Source organism: Pongo abelii, chromosome 14 (genome assembly GCF_028885655.2).
Source record: "Pongo abelii isolate AG06213 chromosome 14, NHGRI_mPonAbe1-v2.0_pri, whole genome shotgun sequence".
NCBI classification, from domain to species: Eukaryota; Metazoa; Chordata; class Mammalia; order Primates; family Hominidae; genus Pongo; species Pongo abelii.
In genome coordinates, this window is record NC_071999.2 from 32,307,481 (window position 1) to 32,332,856 (window position 25,376).

Sequence of the window (25,376 nt, forward strand, 5' to 3'; positions counted from 1 at the left end):
GCCCTGAGCCCTCCACACCTACCACCATTTCTGTCCTCCGCTCTGTTTAGCAAAGCTGAATACATAAACATCACACAATCAGTCAGTCATTCCGTAAGTTTAATGAGCACCTCCGGTAGGGCAGACAACCAGGGCAGGGGCCACAGAGGTACAGGACACAGTCTCTGTCGTGAAAGTAGGGCAGTTTGGGGATGACTAGCAATAATATTCTCAGGACATGTCAGCTGGCATATACTCATGTTTTTAAAATAATTAATGCTCCCCAAGAATATATGTGTCCATGCAACATGATACCTTTGGAGAATGGCACTACCAAATAAGGCTAACATGGTCCTTGGAAGAATATCGTGCTGATGTCCTCCCCACGTAATTTGTTGTCTGTGCTCAGCAGGAAAGGTTGCCAGACTTTTCTGCAAAAATTCACACTGAGGTCACAGCTATACTAATAAGGAAAATGAGTAGTCGGAGGCCCAAGATGCATCAGGCCCCTCTTCTCCCTTAAGACATTTGTGTGGCTCTTTAGCTTGCAACATTTGTGGAAGTGGGGTAACTACATGGGGGCCTCTTAAAGAGAAAAGTCCCCTTGAAAATGTCCCTTCTGACATTCATGTATTCAATTCTTGGATCAGCCTGGCCAGTTAAAGAGATTATGGTATGACGCTACCACTTCTCCTGTTGTCCTTCTCAGTTTCTCCCCAACCTCCCCTTTTCCCTAGTTTATAAGACAGGAGAAAAGGGAGAAAGCAAAAAGTTGGAAAGAAACAGAAGTAAGATAAATAGCTAGACGACCTTGGCACCACCACCTGGCCCTGGTGGCTAAAATAATGATAATATTAACCCCTGACCAAAACTACTGGTGTTATCCATAAATTCCAGACATTGTATGAGAAAGCACTGTAAAACTTTTTGTTCTGTTAGCTGATGTATGTAGCCCCCAGTCACGTTCCTCACGTTTACTTGATCTATTATGACTTTTTCACGTAGACCCCTTAGAGTTGTAAGCCCTTAAAAGGGCTAGGAGTTTCTTTTTCGGGGAGCTTGGCTCTTAAGACATGAGTCTGCCGACGCTCCCGGCCGAATAAAAAACCTCTTCCTTCTTTAATCTGGTGTCTGAGGAGTTTTGTCTGCGACTCGTCCTGCTGCAAAATGAGCTTTGTTCTGTAATACCCAATATGTTTTCTTCATTAGAACAGTTCAGAAAATAAGCAAAGATGCCAGTTTCATCTTTAAAATGACTTCATTTTTTGTAAATTGATTTAAACACATTCTAGTCTAAGCCTGGCCACTCTGGTGACCTCCCTAGGACCATTTCTTTATTTGTAAAATGAGCATATTTATAATCTCTGCATTCCTGCTTAGTTAATAACAACAACAAAACCCAAATAGGATTCTAAGTAGCATGGTGGCGTGATCAATTGCGCTGGTGAGAATCACATTCCCAATCACACAGTTAGGAAGCACTTTGCGCCCTCCAGCATTCGGTAATATATACCATTTATTGGTGTAAGAGGCACTGGCCCCTCTGTCTCTTTCAGTGATTGATGCAAATTCTCTACTCTCCCAAAGCTCAGCTCCCTGGGGGAGAAGTCCTGGAGACTGTCCTTACTGTGCACTGTGGGGTCCAAAAGGTGGCAGCAGCCTTTATCTCTGATGGCTGGCATCTTGCTGCCTTTGCTGAACCGGCTCCTGTGGGTCTCCCCATTGTTCTAAGTCAGGAGTGTGTGTCCTTCAGCTGTGATGCTGAGCCATTGCATCAGGCGCCTCTCAGACACATAGCTGCTGGAGGAGGACCAACCCCTGATGTGGGGGTGCTGGGAAGGGAAGAGCGTGGTCCCTTTAAATGATACGGAAGGGGGAAAGGGAAGCGCAGGGTAGAGGAGGGCGTGGTCCCTGGCTAGAGCTCCACCCCCATGGACTTCCGTGAGGACAGGCATTTTTGATGCATTTCCCAAGACCACCCTGGCCGACCTCCCACGCCCTTATCCTGGGCCTATAAAAACCCGAGACCCTAGCAGGCAGACACACAAGCAGCTGTACGTGGAGAAAAACAAATCGATGAAAGAAGACAAGCGGCTGGACATCTAGAGACATCAAGGGGAGCATGCCGGCAGAAGAGCACTCGGACAGATGCTGGCAGGCCATTGACCCGCGGAAGGAGGCGGAGTTTGGACGGGGCAGTCTGAGGAGAGCCTAGGCTGCCAGGTGGCCCAACTCCACAAGGAAAACCATCTCCCTTCTGGCTCCCCCATTTGACGAGAGCTACTTTTACTCAATAAAACCTTGCACTCATTCTCCAAGCTCACGTGTGATCCGGTTCTTCCAGTACACCAAGGCAGGAAACCCTGGGATACAGAAATCCTTCTGTCCTTGTGATAATATGCAAGGGGATCTAATTGAGCTAACACAAGCTGCCTGCAGACAGCTAAACTCTTAAAAGAGTACCGTGTAACACATGCCCACTGAGGCTTCAGGAGCTGTAAACATTCACCCCTAGCCACTGCTGTGGGGTTGGAGCCCCACAGCCTGCCCGTCTGTATGTTCCTCTAGAGGTTTGAGCAGTTCGGCACTGAAAAGGCGAGGCGCACCCTCCATCGCACGCCTTGCGAGGGGGACAGGGGAACTTTTACGTTTCAGCATCAGGAGAGCCAGCTCAGCTAGCTTGGAAGGAAGATCCTGAGAGAAGCAAGTACATAGAGATCGTGCCCCCCGGGTCCTGAAGGATCTGTTTTATGAGAGGAGAAAACACAGTGCAGGGAAAAGGCATGAACTTTCAGATTTGAGTCAGTTTTGAATCCCATCTCTGCAACTTAGTAATTGGACAAGTTATTTAACATCTCTATACCTCAGTTTTCTCATCTGCAAAATGGGGATAATAAGTACCCCCTCCCAGGATCTTGTTATGAGGATTACATGAGATGATGTCTATAAAGCTTCCTGGCGTTATGAGTCCCTCCCTCCCTCCCTGCCTCCCTTCCTTCTCTCCCTTTCTTCCTTTTTTCCTCCTCCCTTTCTTCCTGGGAAACAAAATTTAGTATCACTCCCCACAAATTCTGAAAAATGAATTATAACAAAAATACTAAACCCTGTAGATGAGCCCTTCCTGTGTATGAAACATTTTAAATTCCTTCATCAAAGGAATGCAGTTTGACTGTCCCTATACACCGAATGGTGTTGAAGTGGTACTTCCGGTTCATGCACTGGAACAGACAATGGAGGTATAAAAATGAATGGAACGATCATTAAGCACAAGGCAAATGAACACAGAAGCAGATAATCTCAAAGGCATGATGGATTTTGGGGGAAGACGGTGGAGGGCCCTGCTTGACTTGGAGCAGGAGCTGGGAGAATGGGGTTCGGGTGAGGTTAGTCTTCCTGAGAAAGTGATGTCTTTTGTAGAAAATAAATCTCTAAACTTTCAAGATATGTCAACTAATTACCAACAAAATTGATTTAGAAATGATTAGTGGTGGGTTCAACAGGAATAAGGATTTGCTCCATATAAGGTCTCCTGACAAACAGCTCCTGGGTGTCTACTGGTGAAACTGCACAGATGTGGAGATACAATGTATAAAAATGAATAAGAAATGACCCATTCTCCAAGGAGCTTGTATTCTAACAAGCAAGTGAAAAACACTGTGATCAGCGTAGCTGATTCTCTGCTAGAAGTGCATAAAAAGTATATTGAAACTGAGTGGTTTCTCATTTGCAAAGTTCCTAGTTTTCAGCCACTAAATTATTTTAGGGGCCACTCTTTGCAGGTCCATGTTCCTTTACTGGCCCTGCATGTAGGTGATTGGAATCTCAGAATTTGCTCTTGGCTGTGCAGCAACAGCCTATCTCTTTGTAAAACACTTTGCAGTAATGCTTATCAGAGAAGTGAGGCACTCATCTTACAGAATTCACTGGGGAGTGGGTCCAGGCCAGGCAGTGTTGGGAAGGACTTTAGATAGGGCAAAGGAGATACAGGATCAGAGGCGTCTGGTCAGGTTGGCCACCTCCCTCGACTTCTGCATGCTGATTTCTTTCCTTGAGCCTCCTCCGAGAGTCCCAGCCTGATGGTGCTTGAGAGGTGGGCTCCAGATGGAAAGAGGAAAAGGAAGAAACCCAACATTTAGTATTGCAAGCCAGGCACGATCCATTGAATGGTGACATGGGCTCTGGAGATGGGCATGGTCCCTCTTACAGTTCGGGGAGCTAGGGCTTGGAGAAACCTGTCCCAAGACCCAGCGAACCTCGGAGCCGAGCCTGAGCTCCACCTGTGTGCTCCGCATTCTTTGCACACCTGTGCTTCCTAAACCAGAACACTCCTATGCCTCACCATATGTGCTTAGTGGGGTGCTGGCAGATGAGGGCCAAATCTCAGTCACTTTCTCTTCATTACGGCACATGATGTAAACCTCAGTTTTATACTCCATCAGACTTGAACACATCACGGAGTAGAATGCAACATGTATGTGTGTGTTAAGAGTCAAGAGATCGAGGCCATCCTGCCCAACATGGTGAAACCCTGTCTCATCTAAAAATGCAAAAATTAGATGGGCGTGGTGGCGGACGCCTGTAGTCTCAGTTACTCAGGAGGCTGAGGCAGGAGAATTGCTTGAACCCAGAAGGCAGAGGTTGCAGCGAGCCGAGATCATGCCACTGCACTCCAGCCTGGTGACAGAGTGAGACTCTGTCTCAAAAATAAAATAAGATAAGATAAGATAAAATAAGATAATAAAATCTTCAAAGACATTTGAACTTTATTATCAATCTGTCTTCCGTTGTGCCCTTCCCTGCACCCAAAGTGCCTGCATCATTCCAGCTCCCTGGGAACTCTGAATCAGAGCCCATTGATTGAGCCTGACTTGCACATCACAGGATATGCACATATCTGCCGTGATCCACATGGAAAGTGCTTTGATTGAGTGCTGAATGCTGTGACGAGCATTAGAAATACAACAGGGATTCGGAGGGCCAGAGGTCTGGAGGGCTGGCAAAGCCAGGGGAGCACCTCTTACGGGAGGCGGGTATGGATGGGTGCAGAGGAGGGGTGACAGTCTGAGAACCCTGAATCCTGGAAGCGGCACTCTGGTGTGTAGTGTGTGGACCCCGGGAGGCTGGATAGTAAGGAGGACTGCTGGGGAGGAGATGAACCGCTAATGGCAAGATGGGGATCCATTTATCAAAGGACCTAAGTCTTGGGTTTGCTATGGGACTTTTGCTTGTGGATTTGTGACACTTTGTGGTGCTGGAAGCAGGAGGTGGGCTGTTAGCACAGGAGAGACCGGAGGGAGGAGGCGGCTGGATGTCTACAGACTTCTTTTTATTTATTTAATTATTCATTTTTGAGACAGGGTCTTGCTCTGTCACCCAGGCTGTAGTGCAGTGAAGTGATCACAGCTCACTGCAGGGTTCGAAATCCTGGGTTTAAGTGATCCTCCCATCTCAGCCTCCTGAGTAGCTGGGACTACAGGTGCACGGCACCAAGCCCAGCTGATTTTTTTGTATTTTTGGTAGAGGCAGGGCCTTACTATGTTGCCCAGGCTGGTCTCAAACTCCAAGGCCCAAAGGATCCTCCTGCCTTGGCCTCTCCCAAAGTGCTGGGATTATAGGCATAAGCCATCACGCCTGGCCTGCTTTTTCAATTTAGCCTAAATTCTGTGGCAGGCCATCTACTTGCTTCATTTTAGCCCCTAAGTCTTATGCGATTGGTAACTGGTTGCACCATCAGTGCGCAAAGGGCTGAGGCGCTGGGGAGGAGGTGAGGGTTGAGGACTGCGCCAGGTGCTAATGCCCACTTCCTGTCGCCTCTGGCTGACAGCTCCCCTCTGGCCCAGCCGTGTGTGGCCGTAGGAAGCTGAAGAGGGACGGGCAGGCTGGGGCGCCCAGAGCCCACAGTCTGGTGCTCGAGTCTTTGAGACACTACACAGCAACTTTTCTGAGTCTGATTTTCTGAAAACGCGTAATGTGCATGCTCCAGCTGCAGAAACATCAGCAGCGACCCCCCATCTCCCCCACTCTTGTTTTTGAAAAGGGATAGAAAATAAAAGAAAAGGGGATGTTCGCTTTCTGCTGGGTGGCTTGGAAATAGAGCTCAGAGCTATGGTCTCTTAAGATAGATTTACAAACAGATGCTGGCGCATCTGAGCAGAAGAGTTCTGATTTCACTTTGGCTTCTCAGTGATGTGTTCTAAGGAGAAACAGAGACGCAGAGAGGAACAGGCAGAGGCACACAGCAGAGGCTACACAGGCCTCAGGTTTGTGGAAAAGATGCTTGAACGCTGCTCTGTTGTGGGTATGTGCCCTGAGCCCTCCTCACACAGACCCACGTTGCAGGAGCCAGGAGTGAGAGGGACATGGAAGCAGGGAAAGAGAGAGAGAGAGAGAGAGAGAGAGAGAGGAAGGGAGCATGGGAGAGGGAGAGGGAAGGTTTAGAGAGGGGGAGGGGAGAGTTGTAGGCGGGAATGGATGGGATGCAGAGAGAGAAAGTGCAGATGAAAACAAAAATTGCCCTTTTGCATCTCTTTATTCTCCAGGCAAGTTTGACCTACTTTGCCTCCTCTGTCATCTGCTTTGGTATCTAAATAATGCTTCCCAGCCACTGAGTTCAGATTACTATCCAGTTATTTGAAGATCTGTTATCTCCTGATGGCAGATGCTGTCTTCCCATTCTTCACACCCTGCCACACCTCACAGCCCTTGGTCCTCTCCTTTGCTTAACATACACTCATCTGTGTGAGGGCCAGGGACTTGCTGGGTGGCCAGGGAGTCTGCTGCCTCCAGCCCACAGAAGTGTGCAGACCATCCTGTTGTTCCTGTTTCTAATCTCCTAGGCCTCAGCAATTACTACTGCCTGCCTTGCTGGAGTTACCGAGAGGCTAGATAGTCTTCAACAGAGAGCATAGTATAATAACCCCCATGTACCCGTCCCCAACTCCAGTTGTCAGCTCATGGCCAAGTTTGTTTCCCCACCCCGATTATTTTGAAATACATTTTATTCAAAATATATTTTATTATTATTATTAATTATATCCCATATAGCTCATCACTGATAAATATTTCAATAAGTATTTCTAAATGCTAAAACTAAAAAATATAACCACAGTATTATCTCAGCTAAAACATTAACCATAACCCCTCAATATCATTCAATTATCCAGTCAATGTTCACATTTCTTTAATTACCTATTGCCATTAATTATTTTAAAGTTTACTTGTTTGAATTGAGATCCACAGAAGGTCTGTGCATTGGGATAATTCTCTTAAATATCTTTTAATCTATGTAGATACCTGCCCCCCTCCCTCAGAAACTGAATTGTTTCTCCTGTAGCGCTGCCTATAGGCTAAGTTTTGCTGCTGAAATTCCTCTAGGGGCCTTTAACGTGTGCCCTGTCCCTTGTTTTCCCAGAACTAGAGGCTTGGTCAGGTGTGTGTCTGCAAGATTGCTTCATGGGTGGTATGCGTCCTTAGTGGGAAGTACACAATGACTATTTCTCTCCCCTTGTGTAATGTTACTAGCTATTGATGGGCACTGCCTAGGGCCATTCATTTATTTGGATTGCAAAATGATGATATTCTAATTCTTTCTTTTTTCTTTTTCTTTTTTTTTTTTTTGAGACAAAATCTCACTCTGTCGCCCAGGCTGGAGTGCCCTGTAACCTTCAAGCGATTCTTGGGCCTCAGCCTCCCAAGTAGCCGGGATTACGGGCGCCCACTACCACGCCCAGCTAATTTTTGTATTTTTAATAGAGACAGGGTTTCACTATGTTGGCCAGGCAGGTCTTGAACTCCTAACCTCAAGTGATCTGCCCACCTCAGCCTCCCAAAGTACTGGGATTACAGGAGTGAGGCACCACACCCAGCCTTCTAATTCTAGCAATCCTTCTGTATCTATGAGCAATACTGTATACTATAAAGCAAAGCTTCCCTCATCAACTCTTTGGTTACCCTGAGGTCCAGATCTTATAGAAAATAAAGAACAAATGCCTAATTTTTCCCCCTTGATTTACCAGTTCAAAAATAAAGATTTGGTTCCTTAAAATCGTCCAAAGTTACCAGATAAGCTGCTGTTATGTTGTGGTGGTGTTTGTATTACTGTGAACTTGGGGATTTAAACATCTTTGGCCTCTTCAAGCTTGGCTCCAAGTCTTTTTTTTTTTTTTTTTTTTTTTTGAGATAGAGTCTTGCTCTGTTGCCAGGCTGGAGTGCAGTGGTGCAGTGGCACGATCTTGACTAACTGCAACCTCTGCCTTCCGGGTTCAAGCAATTCTTCTGCCTCAGCCTCCCAGTAGCTAATCTACTGTAGCGCCACCACGCCCCGCTAAGTTTTGTATTTTTTTAGTAGAGATGAGGTTCCACCATGTTGGTCAGGATGGCTTGGCTCCAAGTCTTTGGTGCCACCCGAGTAGCCTTGAGAGCTTGCTTGCTTTCTGGTGTGAGAAAATATGGTACTTTTTCTGCCCCAGACATGCAATGGGCTGTTTCTCCAAGGACTCCTGGTTGCTTTTCATGGGAAATGCTGTGTAGAGATCACGATCCGGGTAGCGGAAGTGTTAATGATCCCCAGGGGGATCATCTTTTCTAGGCCTTTTCTGTGAACAGATGTAGAAAATATGTATACCTTATTAAAGATAGAACTCACCATAAAGTATTATTCTGATACTTCAATGCAAACCCAGTATTACAAGGACTGTACTTAACTTCATCAGTCTTACACCCTATCTCCTTTCAATCATAGAGAAAAGTTCTCAAAGACAGGAGCACAATTACTCATTTGATTTGTCCCACAAATACACAGACAACAGTCTCAGAACCACAATATCTGTGTGCCCATCAACAACATGATTACTGAAAGCCATGGAAGGCTCTGTGTGCAGCTCTTGCATGGACGGTCACGTGACCGTGCTTTCAAGTCAATTGCAATCATTCCTGCCTGGGTGGGAACACACTTGGATCCATTTGTTTCCTTTTACTTTTAATTTTTAGAAATTGCTTCTTGATTTAATTTTGTTTTGTAATTATGTAGAATACTTACTGGATCCAAAATAAACTCTATAAAATTTGGTATAGGAGAAAAGTTCATCCCATGGATTGTACAGAGTATGAAAGGAAAAAAACAAAAAAGAAAAAGGTCCACCTTTTTCCCCGGCATATTTGATCTTATTCTTTTCTTCTATTAGCAAGAGTTAAAAAAAATTATAGCTTATTCTTCCATTTCTAAATATTTGTATATACTTTTATGAGGGCTTTATTGAGATATAATTTACATACCATAAAATTCATCCTGGCCAGGTGCAGTGGCTCATGCCTGTAATACCAGCACTTTGGGAGGCCAAGGCGGGTGGATCACGAGGTCAGGAGTTCGAGACCAGCCTGGCCAACGTAGTGAAACCCTGTCTCTACTAAAAATACAAAAATTAGCTGGGTGTGGTGGCACTCGCCTGTAGTCCCAGCTACTCAGGAGGCTGAGGCAGGAGAATCACTTGAACCCGGGAGGTGGAGGTTGCAGTGAGCCAAGACCACGTGATTGCACTCTAGCCTGGGTAACAGAGTGAGACTCTGTCTCAAAAAAAAAAAAAAAAATTCATCCTTTTTAAATGTGTGTGTGTCTTTTCTAAGATAACAGTGGCATCTACTAAACACATTACGTTACTTTTTGCACTACCAATAAATCCTAGACATTCCTCCCTATCAGTATATAGAGATATCCTTCATTCATTTGCACAGCTGCATTGCATAAAAGTACCATAAGAAGTATTACAATTTATTCAACCAGTCCCCTACTGATGGACATTTGGATCATTTTCACATTTTTGCCATTACAAATAATGCTGATGTATTTTCATGTTTTGGCCAATGTACCTTTGGGATAGATTTGTAGAAGAGGAATTGCTGAGTCAAAGGGTGTCTGTGCAGGGCAAGGAAGAAAGGACTCTTGAGTAATGAGGGGAAATGACATTACTTTTATTGCAAGTTCAGCCTCTAGAGGCCTCTATGGATTTGCCCCGTTCTAGGCAGCAGGGGAAGCCTTTTCAAGAATCAGATTATCCCAGCTATCAGCCAGTTAATGGTTCATTTAAGATGCATTCCTAGATTTTACATCCATTAATGTAATACGTAGCCTTTGCATGTTAAATCTTTACAAAAGAGTTGTGTATCAGGCATGTGGTGCTGCATTTAGAAATGAGAATAAGTTGCAGAAATGCAACTAACAATTCCGCATATTCTCAACATCAGCAATGGAATAACTCTGAGGCAGGAGACACGGGGACTGGAAGTACCTAAAGTTCACTGCATACCTGGTACCGTGCTGGTGGCTTTGACATGTACTCTCATATACGCCTACTGCCAATACCTCCTAGAAAGCATGCACAAACACCAAGCGATGGACCATTCTCTCCTCATTTTACAGATGAAGAAACTGGGATTCAGAGGGGTGAAGTAACCTGAGAAAAGTGAGTGGCAGAACCAGGGGAAAGGTAAAAATTATAATAAAAAACGAAAATTGTGATAATAGACATGATGTTATGGCCGGCGCAGTGGCTCACGCCTGTAATTCCAGGACTTTGGGAGGCTGAGACTTTGGCAGATCATGAGATCAAGAGATCGAGACCATCCTGGCCAACATGGTGAAATCTCTTCTCTACTAAAAATACACAAATTAGCCAGGCGTGGTGGTGTGTGCCTTTAATCCTAGCTACTCGGGAGGCTGAGGCAGGAGAATCACTTGAACCTGGGAGGCAGAGGTTGCAGTGAGCCAAGATGGTGCCACTGCACTCCAACCTGGCGACAGAGTGAGACTCCGTCTCAAAAAAGAAGAAAAAAAAGATGTTAAGAAAATGTAGATGCTTTAACTAATATATTTGTTATAAATCAAGACTAAGCACTTAGCTTAAGTAAAATAAACATTCAACAGGTAATCCGTTGCAGTCTACCTGATTTCAGAACTTATTATGTAGTTACAATTATCAAGAGTAGGTGGTATTGGTGGAGGGATAGACATCCAGATCAATGGAACAAAATAGAGAACCCAAAGATAGACTCATATGAATATGCACAACTAATTTTTGAAAAAGATGCTATGGAGGAAGGAAGCATCCCCTTTTCAAAAAGAACCTAACCTGATTCTCACCCCTTAATACAAAAATTAACTTTAAATGGGTCACATACTGAAATGTAAAATGTAGAACCATGAAATTTTTAGAATGGCTAAAATTAAAAACAGTGACAAAGCCAGACATAGTAGCTCATACCTGTAATCCCAGAACTGTGGGAGGCTGAGACAGGAGGATAGCTTTAGTCTAGGAGTTTGAGACCAGCCTGGGCAACACAGTGAGACTCCATGTCTACAAAAAAAAAGTACAAAAATTAGCTGGACATAGTGGCACGTGCCTATAGTCCCAGCTACTCAGGAGGCTGAGGTTGGAGAATTGCTTGAGCCCAGGAGTTCGAGGCTGCAGTAAGCTGTGATTTCACCACTGCACTCCAGCCTGGGCAACAAGTGAGACTCTGTCTCGAAAAATTAACTAACTAACTAACTAACTAAATGAATGAATAAATGTGACAGCACCAAATGCTGGCAAACATGCAGAGGAGCTGGATCACTTACACACTGCTGAGGGCATGTAAAATGATGCCACTAGTGTAGAAAACATTTTGGCAGTTTCTTTAAAAACTAAACATGCAATTACTACATGATTCAGCAATTGCACTCCTGGACATTTATCCCAGAACAATGAAGATTTATGTCCACAGAAAAACTGATACACAAGTGTTTATAGCAGCTTTATTCATAATAACAAAAATTTGCAACCAACATGGATGCCCTTCAGTAGGTGAATGTGTGAAGTTGTGGAACATCTAGATCATGGAATAATACTCAACAACAAGAAGGAACAGACAGTGAACACACACAACAATGTGCATGAGTCTCCTAGCAATTGTGCTGAATGAAAGAAGCCAATCTCAGAAGGTTACATACTGTAGGATTCCACTCACATTACGTTCTTGAAATGGCCAAATTATAGAAATGGAGAACAGATAGATTAGTGGTTGCCAGAACTTAAGGAGTGGTGGGGACTGGTGGGAAGTGGTATTAATAAAAAGGGCTGTTTTTGGTAAGTGACTTAGCTTGCCTATTTGTCATTTTCCCGACTTCACTAGATTTCTACAGTTTATTCTTTGAACATCGTGTGTCTTTGATCAAAGGCTAATTTAAGGCTTTGGTCTTAGAAGGCCTGATGAGCAGATTGAGGAAAACCCCTATTGTCATCCAAAGGTTCAGGTCAGCCATAGTCTCCACAGTTAAGGTCTAGAGCAATGAGCAATATGTACCCGTGAACATTTTCAGTGTTTCTTTGTCTTTAATTAATTAATTTTTTTTTAGAAATGAGGTCTTGGTATGTTTCTCAGGCTGATGTCTTTCTAATGCAGGAGTTCTGATTTTTTTGGTCTTTGGGCCTCTTTATACGGCCAAAGAGCTTTTGTTTGCATGGGTTATACATCTACTCCTATTTACCATGAACAGAGGAATGTAAAAATACTGATTTGAAGCTGGCATGGTGGCTCACACCTGTAATCCCAGCACTTTTGGAGGCCGAGGCGAGCGGATCACTTGAGGTCAGGAGTTTGAGATCAGCCTGGGCAACATGGCGAAACCCCGTCTCTATTAAAAATACAAAAATTAGCTGGGTGTGGTGGCGCACGTCTGTAATCCGAGCTACTCAGGAGGCTAAGGCACAAGAATTGCTCAAACCCTGGAAGTGGAGGTTGCAGTGAGCCAAGATTGTGCCACTCCACTCCAGCCTGGATGACAGAAAAAAAAAATACTGATTTGTTAATTCACTTAAAATAACAGTAGTAAATCCTTTACATGTCAACGTACATATTCTTATCAAAAATAATTATAGTTTTCAAAACAAAACATTAAGTGGAAAGAGCAGCATTGCTTTTCATTTTTGTAAATCTCTTTAATGTCTTGCTTTGTAGTTTGCAAATCTCTTTAACAGCTGGTTCTCACGTCTGTTTCCATCTGTTGTAATAGGCTGTTGAGTTGCAGGATATTATGAACACCCAGAATCACTAGATATGCTGTTGGGAAAGGGAGAAGCCTGGGGACCTCTGAAAGTGTCTTGGGTCCCCCCCAGGGATCCGTGGACCACACTTTGAGAATGGCTGATCTAGGGGATTTCCTCAGGTTCGGTCTGATCTTTCCTCTAGGTTGCAGTAGATATGCAAAGCTGGACTTTTTTATTGGAGTCTTTGGGCAACGTGGTCTTTTTAGAAAATTTGGGGAATAGTCAACTGAAAATAGGATAATGAGGGACGACAGCGTCTCCAGAAGGCTTTTTTTGGGAGGAGGCGGTGAAGTCTGTTTTTTCTTACAAACAAGACTCTGAAGACAAGGTCTGCATGCGCTCAGGAGGCTCCAGCATTTGGCGGCACTGAACAATGCTCCGAAACTAGCCCGGCCGCGGAGGACGCCCAGGTGATCGAGTCCTGGGAAAACGGGGCGTTTTAAGCAGCTGTGTAAAAGTAGCCTCTATCATGGCTTTCCTTTTAAAGAGATTAGTCTTGCTTTTCCCCTCCTCTTTATTTCACTGTCTGGGGGCCACCTCTTGGCTCTCATGGTAATGTGATTAGCTGGCCTGTGGCCCACACCGAGACCACTGTCACAAAGATCTCTGCTTACTTGAGTGCACCTCTCTCCTGAATGCAACATCTTGTGTTTATAGTCACAGGGGGTATTGTTAACTCTGGGATTCAAATAGAATGGGATATTTACGACACCCTCCTACCTCCCCTACCACCATAAAAGTTGATTCAGGGAGACATTTAGGGAAGAAATAGACAGAAGACAGATGTGTTGCCTTCCCCAGATGCTGAGGAGCCTCAATTGTTCTGCTTATGTAATGACTTTTTATGGCTGCTTGCAAATACCTCTTTTGACTTTTAAAAAGGTGCCAAAGTCAAATATAGGTAGTTACTGAGAACGTTTTAGTAATCTCACCGGTCACTCCAGCTGGCTCTAAACCCTCCATCAGATATATAATAAGCATACATCCCTTTCCCACTTCATGGATATAACTGTGGTTTCCTCCTGTTTATATTTAAGACTGTGTGTGTAGCCACAAAAAAGCAATAGCGTCTTACTTGGACAATGAACGTTTTTCCATAAATCCTTAATGGTTCAATAATTGTTTTAAAGGCAATTTATATAATTACAGCAAGAAGAAAATGAAATTAATGGAGAGTGTGGACCTCCACTTCTTTTCTTTTAATACAAATCAATACATTCAGTTATCTCTGAAGGACAAATTTGATTTTAGTGATTTTGATAATTTAGGTTAAATTAAATAGGAAAATGTCCAGGACAGTGAGAGTTTTCCTGTCCACAATGCTGTATTTTCATCAACTTTTGGCCTCTCACTTTAGAGACGTTCTGCTCAAACGCTCTCACACTAGATGTGATCCCAGCACACGGGTCAGCATTGTGCACCTCAGCCTTGACTTGGGAGGGATGTGTAGGAGGGTACTGGGTGCTCCACAGACCTGCGTCCACTGTTACTTCTCTCCTTCAGAACCTGCAGCTGAGAAGCAAATTCGCAACTGATAGAAAATGGCAAGACAGGGCAGAGTGCTGGAGTACATGCTTCCCAAGAACAGAACTCACTCTCCACCTATGAGCCTAGTGCAAATGTCTTCTCACCTTTGAACAGTAATGGTAAATGTTTAACAACTAGCTCTTTGGGGAGAAAAAGAGTGAGCCCTGCTTTGTTGTGTTTGCCATTCCTGTGGTGTAAACACTGCCCCGTGGCCACCACCGTGACGTTGCTGAACCTGGGGTTGGGAAGGGAGGTGGGCACTGGCTCCAGCACGCCTCTGCATGCACTTCCGCTTTTTTCTGCTTAAGTTATTGGTTAGACGCACACACGCTTGTCTTTTCAGGGAGGCTGTAAGCATGGGGAAGGCAAAGGGAGTGTGCTATAGTCCCTGCATCATTCATAGTGCCAGGCACAGTGCCCCACAAAACAAAGTCCTCCATAAATTGTCACTCAATTGCATCACTACACTACTTTTATTGTTGCCGTTGTTGGTATTGTTAGTTAATATTTATTGACTAAAATTTATTCTTGTTTTTTCTTTTTTTTTGTTTTTGAGACAGAGTCTCGCTCTGTCACCCTGGCTGGAGTGCAGTGGCGCCATCTCAGCTCACTGCAAGCTCCGCCTCCCAGGGTCACGCCATTCTCCTGCCTCAGCCTTCCGAGTAGTTGGGACTACAGGCGCCCGCCACCATGCCCGGCTAATTTTTTGTATTTTTGGTAGAGACGGGGTTTCACCACGTTAGCCAAGATGGTCTTGGCTCAACCTCGTGATCCGCCCGCCTCGGCCTCCCAAAGTGCTGGGATTACAGGCGTGAGCCACTGCACCTGGCCCTTTTTTTTTTTTTTTTTTTTTTTTTTTTTGAGGCAAGAGTCTTACTCTGTTGCCCAGACTGGAGTGCAGAGGTGCAATCTCTACTCACTGCAACCTCTGCCTCCTGGGTTCAAGCAATTCTCATGCCTCAGCCACCTGAGTAGCTGGTATTATAGGTGCCTGCCATCATGCCAGGCTCATTTTTTGTATCTTTAATAGAGATGGAGTTTCGCCACGTTGGCCAGGCTGGTGTTGAATTCCTGACTTCAAGTGATCCGCTGGCCTTGACCTACCAAAGTTTTGGGATTACAGGCGTGAGCCACTGCTCTTGGGCTAAAATTTATTCTTATAAGAGCTTCACTTGTATTATTTTCATTTGGTGATGACAAACATAAGCATGTATTAGACAGAATTAATATGTTGGTTGAAAGAATTGAAGAGTTGCTATCAGAGTTGTCCTCATTCGATGTCTGGAAACCAGGAAAGAATGTTTATTTATGTTCTCACCTCATCTCCTCTTGCTCTTCCCTGCTTCCCAGAGCACTTCTTCCTCCCTCTTCTCTTTCCTTTTCCCACCTATTGCTTGTCTTCTCTCTTTTTAATTTTTGTGTATATATAAATATTTGCAAATAATTCTCAATCATTAGAGTGAAAACATTTTTCTTTATTCCACTTACAATGATCAACATCATCCTCTTGCAAAAACAAATCTTTTGTGTGTTTCCCTTATCAAGTAGTTAGGGGAATCCAAATATCTTCTCAAATCAAATCTTATAACCTTCCTGGCCTTGAAGCCCCAGAACACCAGACAAAGGATGAGCCAGAAAGGGCAGATGACAGGACCACGTTTCTTTCAGGCCTTTGCCAACCTGCGAAGGTTCTCTGGACAGTGCTCTGAAGGGGACTCGAAGGTTCAGTGACCCAGGAGCCCAGAGACTTGAGGTATCATTTCAGCTCAACTACAGAATTACGTAACTTTGGGGAAATCATTTCCCCCATATTCATTCAACATTGGAAAAACTTCCATGTTCTAATTTATGTATCAATCACTTGGGAATAACAACACATTTTCTTATAGGTCTTTTTTCTTTTGTCAGGTTCAAATATATGAGTTGTGCTTTAAAAGCATGAGCTATGGCATATGCCCGTGTACACAGAATGTGAGAGCCTCAGATATTGTACACACATTGAAATGTATTATTCTTTGCACTTTAGACAAGAAAGTCTAAAGTATATGGCTGATACAGACATATAGTTATTTTACCATACTGATCCAAACTTGTAAAATACTTCTCATTAGCATCGAGAGTATTCATTGAATATCCAGTTTTCATTTTTGTTGTGTGCTGGGCCCAGCAGTAAAGGCGACGTTTTGTCTTTGAGTATGTGGGGAACCATGTGACCAAAAAGTGGAAACACTTTTGGCTGAACCTATGACTCATGTCCTAGGAGATGCTGTCAATGCCAGCTGTCAATGCCAGCTCCTGTAGGTGACATCTCAGCTACATTGCCCCACATTTCTGGATTGGGCAAATGTGATAGAAATGTCCAGTTTCTATTAAAGTTTTTTCCTGTGCTTTTATTAATTTAGGCTGGTGTTGCTATAACATATAACTTTATCCTCAGATATTGAAATTTGGCCAAAATATAGATGGGACTATTTAAACAAGATTTTTATTTCAACTATTTTAGTCACTTGCCCATGTGTATTTTGGGAGGTTGAGGCAGGTGGATCAACTGAGGTCAGGGGTTTGAGACCAGCCTGGCCAATGTGGTGAAACCCTGTCTCTACTAAAAATACAAAACTTACCCAGGTGTTGAGAGGTGAAGATAGCTGGACTTCCTGGGTTGAGTGGGGACTTGGAGAACTTTTCTGTCTTACAAGAGGATTGTAAAATGCACCAATCAGCATAGGTAGGATTGTAAAACACACTAATCACCGCTCTATAGCTAGCTAGAGGTTTGTAAAATGCACCAATCAGTGCTCTGTAAAAACGCACCAATCAGTGCTCTTTGGCTAGCTAGAGGTTTGTAAAATAAACCAATCAACACTCTGTAAAATGGACCAATCAGTGCTCTGTAAAATGGACCAATCAGCACTCTGTAAAATGGGCCAATCAGCAGGACGTGGGCAGGGGCAAATAAGGGCGTAAAAGCTAGCCACTCCCCTCCCCAGCCAGCCGCGGCAACCAGCTCGGGTCCGTTTCGATGCTTTGGAAGCTTTGTTGTTTGGCTCTTCACAATAAATCTTGCTGCTTCTCACTCTTTGGGTCCCTGCCACGTTTAAGATCTATAACACTGGCTGTGTCTGCAGCTTCATTCTTGAAGTCAGCAATACCAGGAACCCACCAGAAGGAAGAAACTCCAACTCTGGACACAATGTGGTGGTGGATACCTGTAATTGCAGCTACTGGGGAGGCGGGAGAATTGCTTGAACCCGGGAGGCGGAGGTTGCAGTGAGCCAAGATCAAGCCACTGCACTCCAGCCTGGACGACAGAGTGAGACCCTGTCTCAAAAAAAAAAAAAAAAAAAAAAAAGCATGAAAAAAAAACTTTAAAAATCCACATTTGGCCAATAAAAGGACTAATACAGTTACTCTCATGGAGGAAAAAAGCATTTTTAGTCATTGGATCGGTATCATAAAATGTATAAATCATGTATACATGTCCTTGGAAATGTCCTTTGGTATTGGAATTTGAGTTTTATGATCTGCTTATAACTAAAGTTTCTGGTTAAGTTTTTAAGGGAGAGAAAATGAAACACTTTCAAAGCCAACACCTTGTTTCTCAGGACATAGCCCAGGGCAGAATTTTATGACTGCACTAGGCTTTTAGTCACTGGCTGGCACTTTCTTCTTAATTCTCAAAATGCTTCCAGCACTTCCTCTTTATGGTGGGGCTGGGCTTCCGGCACCTCCAGAAGTGCAGACTTGCCCAGCCCATCTTGGCTGTAGACAGACTGCTTAGCCACAGCTCGGCCCGAGCAGGACACCGGCAGTGACTGTGCCAAGGGGAGTAGGAATAGGAAACAGATGGAAAAACCAGGCTTTCCTAAATCACTACTGCACTCAATGGCTGGCATAGGCTGGCAAGCATCTTCACGAATCTAAATATTATATTTAACAACTTCCCCGTTATTAAACATAGCCACTGTCGATAATTAAGTTTTATAAAGGTACACGGAAATAAAGTATATGAAAAACAAAGGTAAAAATGCTCAAAGCTCATTACTTCCTAATTTGTTTTTTGCTACATTGTATTACAATTTAAGTTCTTGAGGTTACTCAGGCTACTGAAGGGGTATGGTAGGAATACTATAGAAAGGTGTCTTACTGTGAATCTTTCCCCAACTCTGCGGTCAGTGATGCCTGTCAGTAGACTGAAATCAGCCATGGTGGGAAAGGGCAAACACCGCAAGCCAGGGCTTGATTGTTTAGTTGATTGTCTAGACTTAAGAAAGTGATGGAGAAAATGTTAATGATGCAGATTAAACTTAAAACTGTAATGTGCATAGCCATTACATTGCAGATTGCTTAAACATTGAAAATACTTTCTTCTAGCTTTTGAAAATACTATCTGATTTGGTAAAACAGTCACATCATTGATAAAGGACTGAAATTTTGACATAGTCTTTGTTATTTCACACTTTTGGTTTTTTTTTTTTGAGACGGAGTTTTGCTCTTGTTGCCCAGGCTGGAGTGCAATGGCGCGATCTTGGCTCACTGCAACCTCAGCCTCCCAGGTTCAAAGAATTCTCCTGCCTTAGCCTCCCAAGTAGCTGGGATTACAGTTGCCCGCCACCACACCTGGCTAATTTTTGTATTTTTAGTAGAGTTGGGGTTTCACCATGTTGGCCAGGCTGGTCTCAAACTGCTGACTTCAAGTTATCCACCCTCTTTGGCCTCCCAAAGTGCTGAGATTACAGGCACGAGCCACCACGCCTGGCTTTTTTTTTTGGACTAGTCAAGTACAGGAGTGAGAAGGAGGATAGTGTAGAATAAAGAGTTGGATCTGTAACTAACTATGAACCATCAGTTGAGATAACTCACTACCTTCGGACCCGCCACTTTTGTCTTACTCTTAAACAAAATGACAACTAACATTTATGTTGGAACCACACTTGTTCATCAATTGCAACTACAGTTTGGCTATGGATACAAGATTCAACAAAAATCAACTGAAAGCATTTAGTGAGAGTCAGTTATATGGGATTTGTGATTAAGAGTATTGTATATTTAATTGTATTTTTATTTGTAAGTTGCGCATCACACATCTATATCAACATTTATAATAAATATATATTAAACACACACACACAGACACACTTTTTACCCCTGAAAGCTGGCTGCAAACATCTCTACTAGCACACCACTGCATACACTGGTGTAATGTAATTCCAGACTTCTAGGACTGGAACCTGCAAAACTTTTTTGACAGCACCCTACTTTGACAAGCCAGAAACCTCATGGCCTACCTCCCTCATTCACTTTCCATATGGCCTAGGAAAAGGGATGCCCACATACATCTGGCAGAATCATATACGTTTTTTATTTAGCAATAGCGGCATGGGTGGTTCATATTTGAACCCAGTGTGTTTATGTGTTCAAGTGTAGTTACCGGAACAGCATAGGCAGATGCTAGAATATACCATCACATACTAACCAAACAACCCACGGCGAACTAAGTTGGCAATAAAGACACAAAACCAACTGTAAGTTATAATTCAAAAGCAAGAAAAACAGCAATTGTAAAGCATGACAACCTCAAGACAGCACTAATAGCAAAGTGTTCCTCTTCCAAACTCCAGGAATTCCAACTATGCTGCATATGTCGGCCACAGAGCTAAGCCCTGCACAGCAGCCAGATCTCTGGAAAGGAACTGAAGTTAAACCCTTGGTAAATGCTAGTTTTAGTGTGTGAATAATAAACTGTACTGACTCCTAATGACTCACTTGTTAGGTCACAAATAATTAGGGTTCTATAGAAATGAAAGTGTCTGGAACTGCCTGTCATTGACACAGTAGACATGCAAAAATAACCTGAGTGGTTGTATCAGTGATTTGCTTAGCAGGAGGCAGGCTGGGCATTGGGTTAGCAGTACTAGCTCTAGAGAATTCTACTGCATCACTGATATCTTACACAGAACAGCTCTCTTCCTGGCTTGGGCTTCACTAAGGCCATTTCTAATCACCACCAAGTTTGATTTCAACTTTGGAGTCAATGCAATCCTTATGCTAAATGAGATCCTTGCCGGTAGTTACTGGCACTGTCTGGCATATTTGTGGAAGTATTAACTCCTTGAGGTAGTCAATTAGTTGCTGCTGGAGCTAAGTCCACGACAGAATTTCTGCAGTCAGCTCTAGGCAGGCCCACCTCCTGCCACACTGCTCTCCAGGCACATGGAAGGGTTTCCCTCACCACCAGTTTACTCCTGGGGCCTAGCTTGGTCTCAGGCAGGGCAGCGCTCGGGAAGACAGCCATATATCACTCCACTCGAGGCTGCCTCTGGTCTGGAAATTGTGGGTCTGCTTCACCGTGTGCTGTAAAGAGCTTATCTTTCTGTTTATTTGTTTCTCCAGATCGAAACAGCATTGGCAGAGGGACAGAGCCAGCACCGGGACTGACCAGGAGCTGTTCCTCCTTCGCCTCATTTTAGAGTTGATTTGGGGGTTAAAGGTTACGCTTTTTGAGAGAGGTAGTAAAACATTAATTATGGGTAAAGTTCTTTCTCTCTTGCTCCATAGATTAACTGGCTGATCCTGTTTGCTCTATAAAGTGAACCATATTTGCTAAGGGTAATTTGAAATCGGCAGTGCAAATGGCCCCCTGACTTCCTCCTGCTGTTGGGCACTGTGTTGAGGTGAGTGCTGCCGGCCTCATGGTCATCAAGTCCCCCCAGTGGGACAAATGCTGCATATCTTGTGAGAACCACTGGATTACTAAGATGTTAGCAGCCCCATGGACTTCCTGGAGCCTGTCCCTCATCAGGAAATGTGCCATCTAAGGCATGCACATCAGTTCACGGTGATGCACAGTAAAACCAAAAGCCAGGGGTCTGATTACCTTGCATCACTGAAGGCTCTGATTTTATTCCCGTCCTGGGTGACCTGGGAGCATGCTTCAGATTGTGCATCTAGGGTATGACGGGTTTATTTGTTCATCACTGTTTTCCACGGGTGTAGAGCAGGGTCTGGCATGGAGCAGGAGTTTCGTATTTGCTGAGCGAACACACAGATCGTATGACCTGCTCTACACCTGTTGCTTGCTGCCTCCACGTCACTTACGGTCTCACTGGGGAGACGTGAGTGTTACACGTGAGACTGTGAGACAGCAGGAAAAGACTAGCAGAGCCAGGAGCTAAACATGGGCAAGGCCAGCAGGTCCCGGCAGGAAGTCTGCGGGCTCTGAGGCCCTCGTGGGCACAGGGCTGAGGTTGGGCAGGCGCCTCTGCGTCTGCTGGGCAAAGATCAGGTTGGCGCCGGGGTGGGAGGCTGGACAGGTGTGGAGGAGCAGGAAACACATTCCAGTTTTCCCTAAGGAAATGGGAAAAACCAGTTGTTTTAAAAATTGAACTGAATTCTTTTTTTTTTTTTTTTTTTGAGACGGAGTCTTGGTCTGTCACCAAGGCTGGAGTGCTGTGGTGTGATCTCGGCTCACTGCAACCTCCACCACCCGGAAAAATTGAGCTGAATTCTGTCTTAACCAACTTCCAGGGCATAGCCAAAGTCATCTGTAGCAGAGTATCCCCATGGACTGGGTTTGGGGGTGTGACTTAGTGCCTGGAAACATTGGCACCAAGCTGAGGCTCTTATGGTTCCATTGTTTGTGGTCTTGAGACTTGGCCTTCATAAACACAGCTCAGCAAAGGCGTCGTTATTGGGCAGGCCACTGCAAAGTTGCCTAAATCTGTGGAAGCACCTGGTGAATCCTGAGCACTCGCTAAGCAGAGTGAGAAGAACCCTGAAAAGTTACATTTTTAAGTGTCTCTTATGAGTGTTGAAGACGGGGGCATCTGCTGAGCTTATGCAGGAGGCTGTTTGCTTATTTGAGGGCTGAAGTTTGTATGAAGACTGGTGGTGCATGTGTATCACCAGTCGTAGCCGAAGCAGCTTGAGGAGGCATTTCACGGTTGTTCAAGCTGTTTATAACAGCTGTGTATCCACAGGTGACACTAGTGCTTGGAGCAGCAGAGGAGCCATGTTCAGGCAGCAGCTGCTTTGCAATCCATGCACTGAAATTCTGTCCCCTGTGCTGGGTGGGGATGCTCTATGTGGTGTCATTGAACTCAGTGTGTGTTGTTGCTGTTTGCAATGTGCTAAATGGCTCAGATGCAATGATGGATGCTTCCAGGAGAGGCAACATGAGTCCTTGAATCATACAAATTGATATTCCACAGCCTCATGAAATCATCTCTGCTGAATCAGTTTCTCCCTGATGTGGAGGGTGTGGCCGCACAGCATTTGACAGCATGGAGAGAGCAGTCAGACTAATTTCTTTTTATGTTCTAACAATATAAAAATCCAAACCACGTAATTGAGGCAAATAATAAATCTTTCTGGACCATGATTACCCAATTTGACTGTTTACTTTAATCAAATCACAAAATAATGATCAAATTTGGATTTGATTATGGACCTATAAAGATAACCAAGAAGCAAATGTAAGTAACCGTCAGTCAAAGTCTTCTCAGACAATAGCTTGCATTACAACACGCCAATTACATTTTTATCAGGTAGTTAAGTTAATTACCTGTGGTAAACGTGTTAGTGGGACAAGTGTAGATTGCTGTAAACATTTGCTGACCACTTTAAAATGCTGCTGGACCATATGGGAGGATTCAAGGATGCAATAGCATGCAGATGTATTTACACCTGCTAATGCCATATAAAATCCAATAAAGTATTCGTGGTGAAACCTGTGTGTCTTTTTTCCACCACAAGATGGCTCTGTGGTGGTTTCTTCTCAGAAACCACATGGATGGCAGGACGAATTCATGATTGTGAAGTAGCACACACACTCTGGGCAATGGTGTTGTCGAAACTGGACATTTGGTTTGAACCAGTGACTTCAGCCTCCCTTCCTTGCTGAGAGGAACCCTCTCCTTCCCATCCTCTCCCCCAAGCACCTGATGCCTTTGGCTTCCCTCTGTCAGAGGTTAAAACAGCATCTGGGCTGGCTGTGGTGGTTCACACCTGTAATCCCAGCACTTTGGGAGGTGGGCGGATCACCTGAGGTCAGGAGTTCAAGACCAGCCTGTCGAAATCCCATCTCTACTAAAAATACAGAAATTAGCCAGGCGTGGTGGCGCGCGTCTGTAATCCCAGCTACTCAGGAGGCTGAGGCAGGAGAATCACTTGAATCCAGGAGGTGGAGGTTGCAGTGAGCCAAGATCGCACCCCTGCACCCCAGCCGGGCAACAGAGTGAGACCCTATCTCTCAAACAAAATAAAACAAAACCAACAACAACAAAGAAAACCCACCAGCATCTGGATCCTTCTGTGTTGGCAGGGACTTTGCCTATTTCGTTCATCACTGTCTTCCCAGCGCTTACAGCAGTGCCGGAAACTGCGCTTAGAAGTTTGGGGTGTGCCGGTGGAGGCTGCAGTACCCGTGGGAGTCACTGTCAATTCCGGGTTTTATCCACCTCCATTTCAGGGTGCACTGCCTGAAATTCATTCCCTGCATGGAAGGGTGGTCAAGTTTTATATAATTTTAATATACAACTTCTTTCACTTGTCTATTTATATTAAGATAATTCCTTTCCAAAGTCCCCAACCCTGTGTAGCTCAAAACTTGGGAATAAGTCAGCCTTATTTACATTTCTTCACCTACCATTCCCAGGCAGTACCAATTGCTGTCAGTTCTTTTTCTCAGGAAGTCTGTGGACTTATCTCAGCCTCTTCAAAATATTTTCTTTTTCTGCCAACCTAAAGCTTTCCACAATAGTTTTACTGCACTTGACTGTTTGCAGTGCCTAGTATGTGTTAACTTAATCAATTCTCCCCATGGCTTCTTGCCTCTACTCAATCAGTTACCATCCAACTTTTGCTTTCCAGCATCCAAAAATGTTGTTGCTACAGTCTCTTGTCTCTGGTTCATTTGTCCTTCTGGGGTAATATGCTTTTTTGAAAAAGGACCTCACCATTACTTATTTGAGGGTTCAGAGGAAGCAGAAGTAAATGCTCATATTCAATCCAACATCTTTTATAAGGAGTCCAAAGTGAACCCTTTGCATGTAGTGTCATTGACTCATCACAATAATCCTGCACTGTTATTATCCTCATTTCCCAGATGAGGAAACTGAGGTACTGAAAAGTTGAATAATTTGCCAAGACCCCACCATCAGGAAGCGGGACAGAACTAGAATCCAATTCCAGGCAATCTGACTCCAGCATTTATCATCTTTTCTCTAGAAGAGGGGAGGTGCTAGAAATAGAAAACTGACTGAAGGTCTGTTTAAGAAGTAGTTAGACCCCTAAGCACACTGCACACATGTGCATGCATGCATACATACACACAGAAACACATACTCTGTACTGATTCTCTTCTATTTACCATGTTAATGAGGGGGGATCTTCTGCCCTAAACAGTATAAGATGGCTGAACACGTGACACCCAGCACTGGGCTGATGAGATGACAACAGTTCATCAGTCACACACACTCACAGCCAGGGGAGGAGGACACCACACACTGCGCAGGGCCACACAGCAGCTGCACTGGAATGAACCAGTAGGGGCTGTGGGAGGAGGCTTTGTAGTAACAGGAGGGTGAGGTGCTCCTTGGTTTCCACGGGAGGATGCGATTGGTTTGTTTGAATAATTCCACAGACTGGCAAGGAGGTGAAGCCTGTTAGGTGGAGGATCAGGTGGAGGTGCTGCTGGTCTGGCTGAGAGGGGAACTGGCCAGGTGGAGGAGATTTGTTGCTTGGGGGAGCATATCTGGCCAGAGCAGGGAAACTCATAGTCAGGCCTTTGGGGCC